Source organism: Geotrypetes seraphini, chromosome 6 (assembly GCF_902459505.1).
Source record: "Geotrypetes seraphini chromosome 6, aGeoSer1.1, whole genome shotgun sequence".
Taxonomy (NCBI): Eukaryota; Metazoa; Chordata; class Amphibia; order Gymnophiona; family Dermophiidae; genus Geotrypetes; species Geotrypetes seraphini.
Genome location: NC_047089.1, coordinates 41901675 through 41912040, shown reverse-complemented (window position 1 = coordinate 41912040; position 10366 = coordinate 41901675).

Here is a 10366-nt window from a genome sequence, read left to right as displayed (position 1 = left end):
TTCTAGGGCTATTTACTTATTTTAAAACACTTTTAATCTGCCCATCGTTAAATCTAAGTGGAGTATGATAAAAACATAACCTATAAAACACATATCAAAATGTTTACAGAAAAATCAATAAAAATGAAAAAACAAAGGGACCAATTTCATTAATGGCACCTAAAATGTAGGCGCCGAGTAGTGTGGCGCTTAGCCGCAATTCTATAAACGTTAGGTGCCCCAAGTTGCACTTCGGGGCACCTAAAGTGGGTTTAGGCATTGATGGGCATGTTAACCTTAGGCGCACCATATTTATACCAGGGTTTTCTTGGCCTAAATGAGTTTGCTTAAGTTCAAAGCAGGCGCCTACATGTAAAACACACCCACAATCTGCCTCTAACCACGCCTACTTTCTAGTAGGTGCCCTGGATGTTTATAGAATCACTCTTTCTAGTAGGCGCCTAACTTATAGAATCATGCTTGAGCACCACATTACTCAACACCTAATTTTTAGGTGTCATTTATAGAATTGAGCCATAAATGCTAAGAAGCCCTTTGGTATAAACTGGGCTTTCTTAGCATTTAGCGCACACTAATTCCATTAGCATACATTAAGATTTAGCAAAACTGCCCCTAAGTTTGTACCCGAGATACAGGCAACGGCAGTAGGATCTGACATCCGGATTTGCTGATTTTCAGTCCATTGCTCCAATCATTAGGCTACTCCTTCACTCCTTCCATTTGGACTTAGGGTACATGTTAGTTGGATTCCACAGGTAGAGGCAATTCCGTCAATGGTCGGGAGGAATAAGGGATATTATAAAATAAGGGAAAACTCCCCCAACTCCAGGAAGTTGCAAATGAAGGCTTGTTTCAGTTGAAAAGGAAGGCCAAAAAAGTCATTGTCCTAAAGTTTAGTGCATCTAGTTCTAGATTTCCCATAAGTAATCTAAATACAGCAGAAGAAACTATACTGCCCCAATAAAAACAGTGAATGCTACGGTCAGTCTTTTTCTTCTACCCCCACTGGGGGTCCAATTAGCACAAATTGCAAATTATTGAGGATAGGCACAACAAAAGGCTTATAGAGACCAACCTTTGGCTCAAACAGTAAACATCTCTTCACCAAGACATGGCAAACTGCAAAAGTCAATTGATCAGGCAGGAAGATCTGACACCACATTGGCCAATATCGAGCAGAGCACCTCTTCTTCCAAAGGGAGATCCATGTAACATTCCTAAAAATTATATACCGATAACTTGTCAACCTATAGGTATCAGAATGGAGGGGGGGGACCACGAGGGCCATGGCCTCACCATAATTTGCGGTAGGACTTCTTGTGTGGCTCACAGCTCCCCACCAGGTTCCCCTCACCTCAAAAACACTGCCGGTGTCCTCCTCTGTACTGTTCTTCTGCCGCGGACCACCCCTCTCTGAAGCAACTTGCTGTTTCCAGTTGGAAGGACCGCAACAAAGGAACTGTGTAGAGAAGGCCACTGGCAGTGATAGAGAATTGCTGCTGCATTAGCGCCCTCCTTGTAGTTTTTGAGGTATTCCAGTTTTCCTTCATTTAGACTTTCGCTCTTCTTCAAAAAGAATCAGATCTTTGTATTCCCCGTCCCTTTGTTTTGCTCCTTTTTTCGTTTTCTATCCTACTCCTGTTGTATCATGTCAGTCCTGCGATTTGTCCTTTTTTTGTAACGCCATTTATGTTAAGTTGTGTCATTCTTTTTAATTGTACTGTCATAGGCGTTTTTAAAATTTTTGATTTGTTTCCCCGTTTTTATCTGTAAATCGCTTAGAATTTGTATAAATGATAGCATCAAATTTTAATAAAAACTTGAAAACTTGAAACTTGTGAGGGTGGCTTCGGAACTGGGTGGGGAGATCATTTGATGGAACCAGGGGGATGGGGAGGGAGGGATGAAGAAGGGAAGGATGCTGAATGGGAGGGGCAGAGAGGAGAGAAATGGGGTCACATGGATGGAGGGAAGGAGAAGTAGATGGTGCATATAGATGGAGGGAAGTGGAAGAGGAGGTGCACATGAATGGAGCGGAAGGGAAGAGATGGAAAGGTAGATAGACTGAGATGGAGGCAGAAAAATGGAAGAAAATTGAATATGAAAATCAGTGTCAAAGTTGAATGTAGTGCAAAAAGTAAGAAGGAGAGGAAAGAAACAGCACTGTGAAAGATATTTTGAGTGCCTGGTGGCCCTGCTGAGGATTGTGAAGACAGACATTTAACCCATTAAGGTTATGAGGTGCAATATGAATATGTGATTACATCCATTATTCTATAAGTCTAGTTTATAATATAGCACTTTCATAGAGGTTTGAAAGAATTGCCATGGGTGAACAATATATGGAGGCCTTGGAAGCATAGTTAAGAGCTCAGAAGAAACAAGATTATCAGAAAAATAAAATTGCTACACATCAAAGGTAGGAAAAATGTTTTTATTTTCAATTTCGTGTGAAGTATATCAGTTTTAAAAATTTACACCTGCTGTTTTTATATTTTGGACTGTTCAGGAAGAAATGCATTTCTTTCATGTTAGGGTTTCATTTGTGTTGAGTTGAATTCGTAGAAGTGACAGCCAAAAGGGGAAATTGCATTGAAACATCCTGGATGGCGGAAAACATGAATTTGTGTTGGTACTGAACCTCTTCCCCCGATGCGACTAAAAAGTTAAGTTATTGCTCTTATTATGGAATAAAGCTTGAAAGTGAAATATTTTAAAGAAATATATACAGTACATATAAAAAGAATAATATCTAGAGAAGAAAAAATATTTAAAAAGGAAAAATGTAAATAAGTGGACTGATGAAAATTATGATGAATCAGGTTATCACTGATTCTATTCTGATACTCTCACCTCTGAAGTCCTGAAGAAATTAGCTTTAGATTTGTTTTAGGGAGCTACATATGCCAGAAATGATATTTAAAGGAGATGATTTGGAGAAATTTCAATTTTGTTTCAGTCAGTGATCTTGGAAGATGTATAAAGAGCAGCAAATTACCTTGTCTAGACAGTATACACCCCAGAGAACTTAAAGAGCTCAAAAGTAATATTGCAGGTCTACTATATCATTAAAATTGTTATGGTACCTGAAGATTGGAGGATGGCCAACATAATGTGAATTTTTAAATAGGGTTTCAGGGATGATTAGGAAACTACATACCAATGAACCTAGTATCAATGCCAGGCAAATTGGTAGAACCTATAATAAAGAACAAAATTATAGAACACAAAGACAAACGTGATTTAATGAGACAGAGCATGGATTTAGCCAAGAGAAGTTTTGCATTCCTAATCTGCTTTTAGCCTACTGCACTATTAGACTATACAGTTAAACCTTGGTTTTGCGAGCATAATTTGTTCCAGAAGCATGCTTGTAATCCAAAGCACTTGTATATGAAAGTGAATTTCCCCATAGGAAATAATGAAAACTCAGACGATTCGTTCCACAACCCAGAAACTTTAATACAAAATAATATACGCACTTGTATTGCAAGACCTCGCTCATTTAGAACAGTCACTACACTCCCGCATCATCAGAGAGAGAAGAACCATCAGCTCAGTTGTGATGCGTGTATACTGTATGTACTCGTATTGCAAGACCTCGCTCGTTCAGAACAGTCACTACACTCCTGCAGCGTCAGAGAGAGAAGAACCATTGGCTCAGCTGTGATGTGTGTATACTGTATGTACTCGTATTGCAAGACCTCGCTCGTTCAGAACAGTCACTACACTTCTTCAGCGTCAGAGAAAGAAGAACCATTGGCTCAGCTGTGATGTGTGTATACTGTATGTACTCGTATTGCAAGACCTCGCTCGTTCAGAACAGTCACTACACTCCCGCAGCGTCAGAGAGAGAAGAACCATTGGCTCAGCTGTGATGTGTGAATACTGTATGTACTTGTATTGCAAGACCTTGCTTGTATATCAATTTAAAATTTAATAAAAAGTTTTGCTTGTCTTGCAAAACACTTGCAAACCAAGTTACTTGCAATCCAAGGTTTTACTGTACTTCAGTTCTACATGGAGGTCTATTAAGAAGTTAATAATAACAAATATTTTAGTGAACTTTAATCATTCCTGAAGCTGTCCTAGAGCCCTGTATCCTTTCAAGTTTTGCATTCAGGAAAGGGAGGGGGACAGCAACCACTGAGAGATTAATGAGCTAACTTGCCTTAATCCTTCCAGTGAATAGCTGCTCAGAGTACCTTTCTGTAACTTGGATATTCCAAGTACCAGGTCTAAATAACGATGCCCATCTTAATGGACTTAGATGCCCTTTTCCTTTTTGTAGTCAGAGTTGGATGTCCATATTTTGGCCTTTCCCAAGTCTTGCTCAAAACACTCCCTGGTCACATCCCCTTGCCCTGTGTACATACTGCAGTTTTAGACATCCATATCCTGGCTTTATAAAATTGGGATTTGAATGTCCATACAATATGGGTGATTAAACGCCAGCTTTCAGATGTCCAAAGCCTAAACTGAGCTTCTACAACAAGGGCCATAGTATACATACGAGGGGCCGCTGGAAAGTTCTCAGCCCAACCAACAAAGCTGGGGCAGTCTCCAGCGAGGGCCATACACTTAGTCCAGTGATTTTCCTCTTTTTCGTTCTGTCGGAAAAATACAGAGTGAAAAAAGTGAACAATCACTGAACTGGGTTTATGGCCCTCGCTGGAGACTGGCCCAGCTTTGTTGGTTGGGCTGAGAACTTTTCAGCGGCCCTCTCTTAGATTTTCAGATATTTTTTGACAAAATCCCTAAGGGGCTTCCAAGGAAATCTCAAATCTAGCCTTAAAACCTCTTTCTTTAAAGATGCTAATGAGATCTATCCCTAGGATTAATTGTTCATGAGACTCAGACAATGGCCAGACATCAAATATTTCCATTCTTTTTATTTTATGCAATTATCCCACCCATTCCCCTTTAGTAGCATGTTTTGTCCATATTGACCGTGTAACCTGTCTTTTCTTTTTTAAATATATTTTTTAAAAAATTTTTAAGTTTTGTACAAATGTACAGTACTCCCCCCAATATTCACGGGGGTTCCATTCCAGGAACCCCTCCAAATGTTGAAAAACCGCAAATACGGTTTTTAGCGGGGAAGACAGGAGAGGGCAGCCGGAGAGGCAGGAGAGGGCAGCCGGAGCGCCGGCGAGTGAAGGAAATCACTCGCAGTATGCTCCGACCGCCTCTTCCTGCACTAAAGTCGAGCCTCACCAATCAGTGAAGCAGAAGAACCACAGGGATTGGTGTTAAGTCTGGTGTCTGTTTGTTTTTTACATATTTCTCAATGATCTGGAAGAAATCAACATTGCCATGGGTTTGGAAAATAATAAAAAATTTACAAAAAAAAAACAAGCAAAAACCATTGTCATGGGCAACTCCAGTGCCGGAATCCAATCAGGTTTTCAGGATTTCCCCAATGAATATGCATTGAAAGCAGTGCATGCAAATAGATCTCGTGCATAATCATTGGGAAAATCCTGAAAACCTGATTGGATTCCAGCCCTCAAGGACCAGAGCTGCCCATGTCTGCCTTAGACTGTTTCGAAGCTAAATAAGACTGTATTAGTCTCTGTCCTCCCCTTTTAGTAAGCCGTGGTGCTAAATGCTCTGACACTGCTCCGAAGCTCATAGGAATTCTATGAGGGTCAGAGCATTTAGCACTCTGGGTCGCGGTAGAAAGGGGGAGGGGGTTATATTTCTCTATGATTTTTTTTTCTTATGAACCTTTATTTTAACTTCTCCTGTAATGTGGAATAGAACATTTTCATTTGGAAGTGCTTATTTGTACTTTACTTTGAATTATAATAAAGAAAAAAAAATGATCTGGAAGTGGAAACAATAAGAGAAGTAATCAAATTTTCAAATGGCACAAACTTATTCAAAGTTATTAAATCGCAGGCAGATTGTGAAAAAATGCTAAAGTACATTGGGATACAGGAAGCCTGGGCATCCAGGTGGTAGATGAAATTTAATGCGGAAAAGTGCAAAGTGATGCGCGTAAGGAAGAATAATTATAGCGACATAATGCTAGGATCCACATTAGGGGCCCCTTTTACAAAGCTGTGATAGCGATGCTGCCACAGTAGATGAACCGAAGCCCATTCGAATCCGGTGTGCTTCGGCCCAGTATCGCTCCCATGGCTTTGTAAAAGGGGCCCTAGGAGTCACCACCCAGGAAAGCTTTAGGTGTCATCGTGGACAGCATGTTGAAATCTTCTGCTCGGTGTGCTCAGACTGTTTAGAATTATTAGGAAATGAATAGAGAATAAAACAAAAAAAGCATAATAATGCCTCTGTATCGCTCTATGGCGAGGGCACATTGTGAATATTATGGTCAATTTTGGTCACTGCAGCTCAAAGATATAGTGGAACTAGAAAAGGTAGAGCGAAAGATTGCCAAATTGATTAACATAACATAACATAACATTATTCTTCTATACCGCCACAATCTTATGATTTCTAGGCGGTTTACACTGAAGAGCACTGGACAATCAGCGAATTACAGAATACAAATAGTAAAAGTACAACATGTTTCTTGAGAGTAGTCAGCATAGAATTAATTTTAAAAAGATTTCTGTTTAGGAGATAAATCTGTCAAACAATGCAGTCTTAATTTCTTTCTGAAATGCGCCATAAGTCAACCTGGCTCCATTAATGTAATCTAAATAAACAAACCCGAATGGTTTAAATAACCCAAAATACAAAAACTATTACACACCACTCATTTCAAAAAAATGTAATTAGCAGCTCTAAATCACTCTCTTGGATATTTCTTATAGGCCTCAGAATTAGAGCCTAAGCACAGCTATGAAATCACTAACTGAACCCATCAGCGTAGTGTTATTGCTCCTGCTCCAATCATTGGCCAAAAAATCTGGTGATATCGTTACTATTTTTATCTCTAATTTTTTTTTCTAATTTTTTTTTTTTAATAAATTTTAGTTTTTTTCTCCATATTTTCAAATTTCTGGATCAAAAGACTTATTCTTAACGATAGTCCTTCAACAGTGAATTGTGAACAATTCATTTAGATTCAACAATTTGCTAGCGTGCACTTATCCAAGTTGAAAAAAGTGACAAAAAACTACTTATCTTCCGCAATGCTTGTTTCCTAAAAATGCCGACGCGGCCAACGTTTCGCGAAGGTTATTCTTGTTCGCTGCTTCAGGGCCAGTACTCAGGCATCAACTAATGCTATATCGTGCTGTCAACAATTTCCAAACTCCAAACAAATTTCCATTAATGTAATTGCATAACCAAGACTGCTGTTTACTTGCTTGAAACATAAAAGTTCTATCCAGAAAGGACCTGTATTTACAACCAGTGATCCTTGGGTAGGCAAAAAGATTACAATTTCTGGTTATCCTAGTGGGGGTGTATAGCACGAAATGGGGTAAGAGGTAGGTAGGGGCTGTTCCCCAAACCGACTTAAAACAAATGCAAGAGAACTTGAACATTATTCGTGCCTCCATTGGTAACCAGTGCAGCAATCTATAGTAAGGTCTCCTTTTACGAAACTGCGATAGTAGTTTCTAGCTCAAAGAGCCGTGCTGAATGGCATGCACTGTTCCCAGCGCTCATAGGAACTCTATGAACGTCGGGAGCAGCGAGGGCCATTCAGCGCGGCTCACCGTGCTACAAACTGCTAGCACAATTTAACAGAAGAGGCCCTATGAAAATAGAACAACTCATATGAAGAAATGCTAGAGAGGTTGTGACTTTTCAACTTGGAAAAGAAATGGCTATGGAGAAAAATGACAGGGGTTTAGAAAATTCTATTACTACTATTTATTATTTCTATAATGCTACCAGACGCATGCATCGCTGTACATCAAACATACAAGAGATGGTCCTTGCTCAAAAGAACTAATTTTGAAAGACATACATTACCAGAGGATGTGGTAAAAGTCATTGGCATAGCTGGGTTTAAAAAAGGTTTGGACAAATTCCTGGAAGAAAAGATCATAAACCATTGTTAGGACCTGGGGAAAGCCATTGCTTATCCCTAGCTGTAAGTAGCATGGAATCTCAGTACTGTTTGGGATCCTTCCAGGTACTTGTGACCTGGATTAACTACAGCTTGAAACAAGATGCTGGGCTAGCATTTCTTATGTCTTTAGTTTAAATAGTATCTACATAGTAAGTGAAATACACATTATTTTATTGATGAATTCATAAAACTGTTCTTCCGTTTACTGATTTATCATGTAACCAATCAAATCTTCAGCTATATTTAGATTGTATTTCTCTTCTTTCTTATAACCTTTCTTGCTTTCAGTGACATCACATTACAAAAGAAAATTACTAGATTTGGCAAACAATTTAAAATCTTTTTCAAGATAAATGGTAATTTACATAGCTCCAAACTTGAAAGTGCTGCTACTATTTTGGGAACTTCAAATAAATTTTCTTCCAATTTATAAAGAGCTAATTTTGAAAATGTTATTTCTATTCTTGCATGCTTATAAACAATGGTACAGCAGTGTCAGACTTCCAAGAAGACCAAGGGAGCCCATAAGCCTAAAACCTTAAAATTAATGAGCAAGCTGGGGACAGATACACAAGGCAAAGGTGTAAACAAGTTTGAGGGGAACTGGGGTTTCTCATCTATGCTGGAAAACCAGGTGAAAGATTGGCCAGTTGGGCTTTATCAGCTGTCCTTTCCTATATTTCTAAATCAGTAAGTATTGGATGTCATGAAGCAGGAGGAAAACCCTTCACAATGAAGTTAACAACTTCAGGAACAAGGCAAGTAGGGTGTGTAAGGAAGGAAGCAATTCTTCATTTATGCACACTGTCAGATTTTGCTTCACTCTGCATTTCACCCCGAGTCTGGATTTCTCAATTCCCTGTAGAAGAAAACCCCAACCTGTGGAACTAGAAAAAAAGAGAGTAAAATCTTGCATTACATCACTGAGGGAGGAGGAGGAAAGGAAGTTCTGACTCTGAGTGAATACACTCTATTGTTTGGTAAAACCTGTAACAAACTTCATCTTTTGTTTTGCTCCCTCCTAAATGAGGAGCTGGCTTGCATTTATTTACCTGTCAGATGAAGGAAATGGGAAAGCTTGATCTGTAGATATCCTTTTCTTCTGAACAGAACAAACTAATGTGAAATCTGCTGTTTGTGTGAACAATATGATACAGCAAATGATAAGAACTGAAATGCAAATGTTTTTTTTTTTATTATTACAGGAAATAACTTTGTAATTCATTCAGCACGTATAAAGATCTAAGTACGTTTTTTAATTTAATTTTTTTTTTTTTTTGCATTGGGGTGTTTTGCCAATGTTTATCAATGAAAGCCTAAAAATCAGGAGCCCTCAATGTAGTTAATGTCCCTCTCCCCCACCCCATCCCATTCTGAACAGGAATACAAAAGAACCACTGTGAAAACGGGAGCATTACTCTTCCCATTCAGTACTGGATTAAGATTCAAGCAGGTGAAATAGCTCCCTCTGCCTTTCAGCTAGAATCAAATATAAGGTCTCAGAGATGAATCCTCAAAACTTAAAGTGCCTCTAACAATGATTGCTGAACTGGTTCCAGTCAGCTTAGCCTGGCAGTATTTTACCTCCCAATTATCAGAATGGCCTCACTGTGGTCTTTTCCAAGCTTCCTAGCAACCTCCAACTCTGCCATGCAAATGTATTACAATGAGGTCATTAATATTAAAATAGTAGCAAAATGGACTCATTGATATTTAAATGAGCACTCCAGGTGATTCTCTATCATTGCCAGATGATTCTCCAAAGCAGCAATGATTTTTGATGACCAAAGATTACCGGCTGGTCTGGGGCTGCCGGTACTGTGAAAAGTGCATCTCAGGCATAAAATTTAATAAATATATATTATAATAGTATTATAAAAGTTTTGGAGAAAAAAACCTCAAAATCATACATCTCAGGCAGGTGTATTCAACTAGAAGTCAACACGAAAAGGAAACTGCCATAAAAGCACTGGGCTTTTATCTATTTTGCATTAATTTCCAAGTATGTCACAAAAACTTATGCTACACTCTTATATTCCTGTTACATAAAAAGTGAGAATAAATATTCAACCTTATAATAGCATTCCAGTGCAACTTCTTTCAACTTCAAGTGTTTTCATGGTTTGAAGTAGTTTACCCTATTTTCATATAAGGACCTATCTCTTTCATGTGAGGCTTGAGTATATGTAGTCAGTAATTGGTCATATTTATTTCATTATCATAAATATCTCAATAGTTTTCTAACAATGCCTATAAAGAACTTATCTTAGGCAGCAGGGAGGGACTTGAAGTTGCACTGGAATGCTATTATAAGATTGAATATTTATTCTCACTTTTTATATAAGAGGAATATAAGAGTGTAGCTCCAGA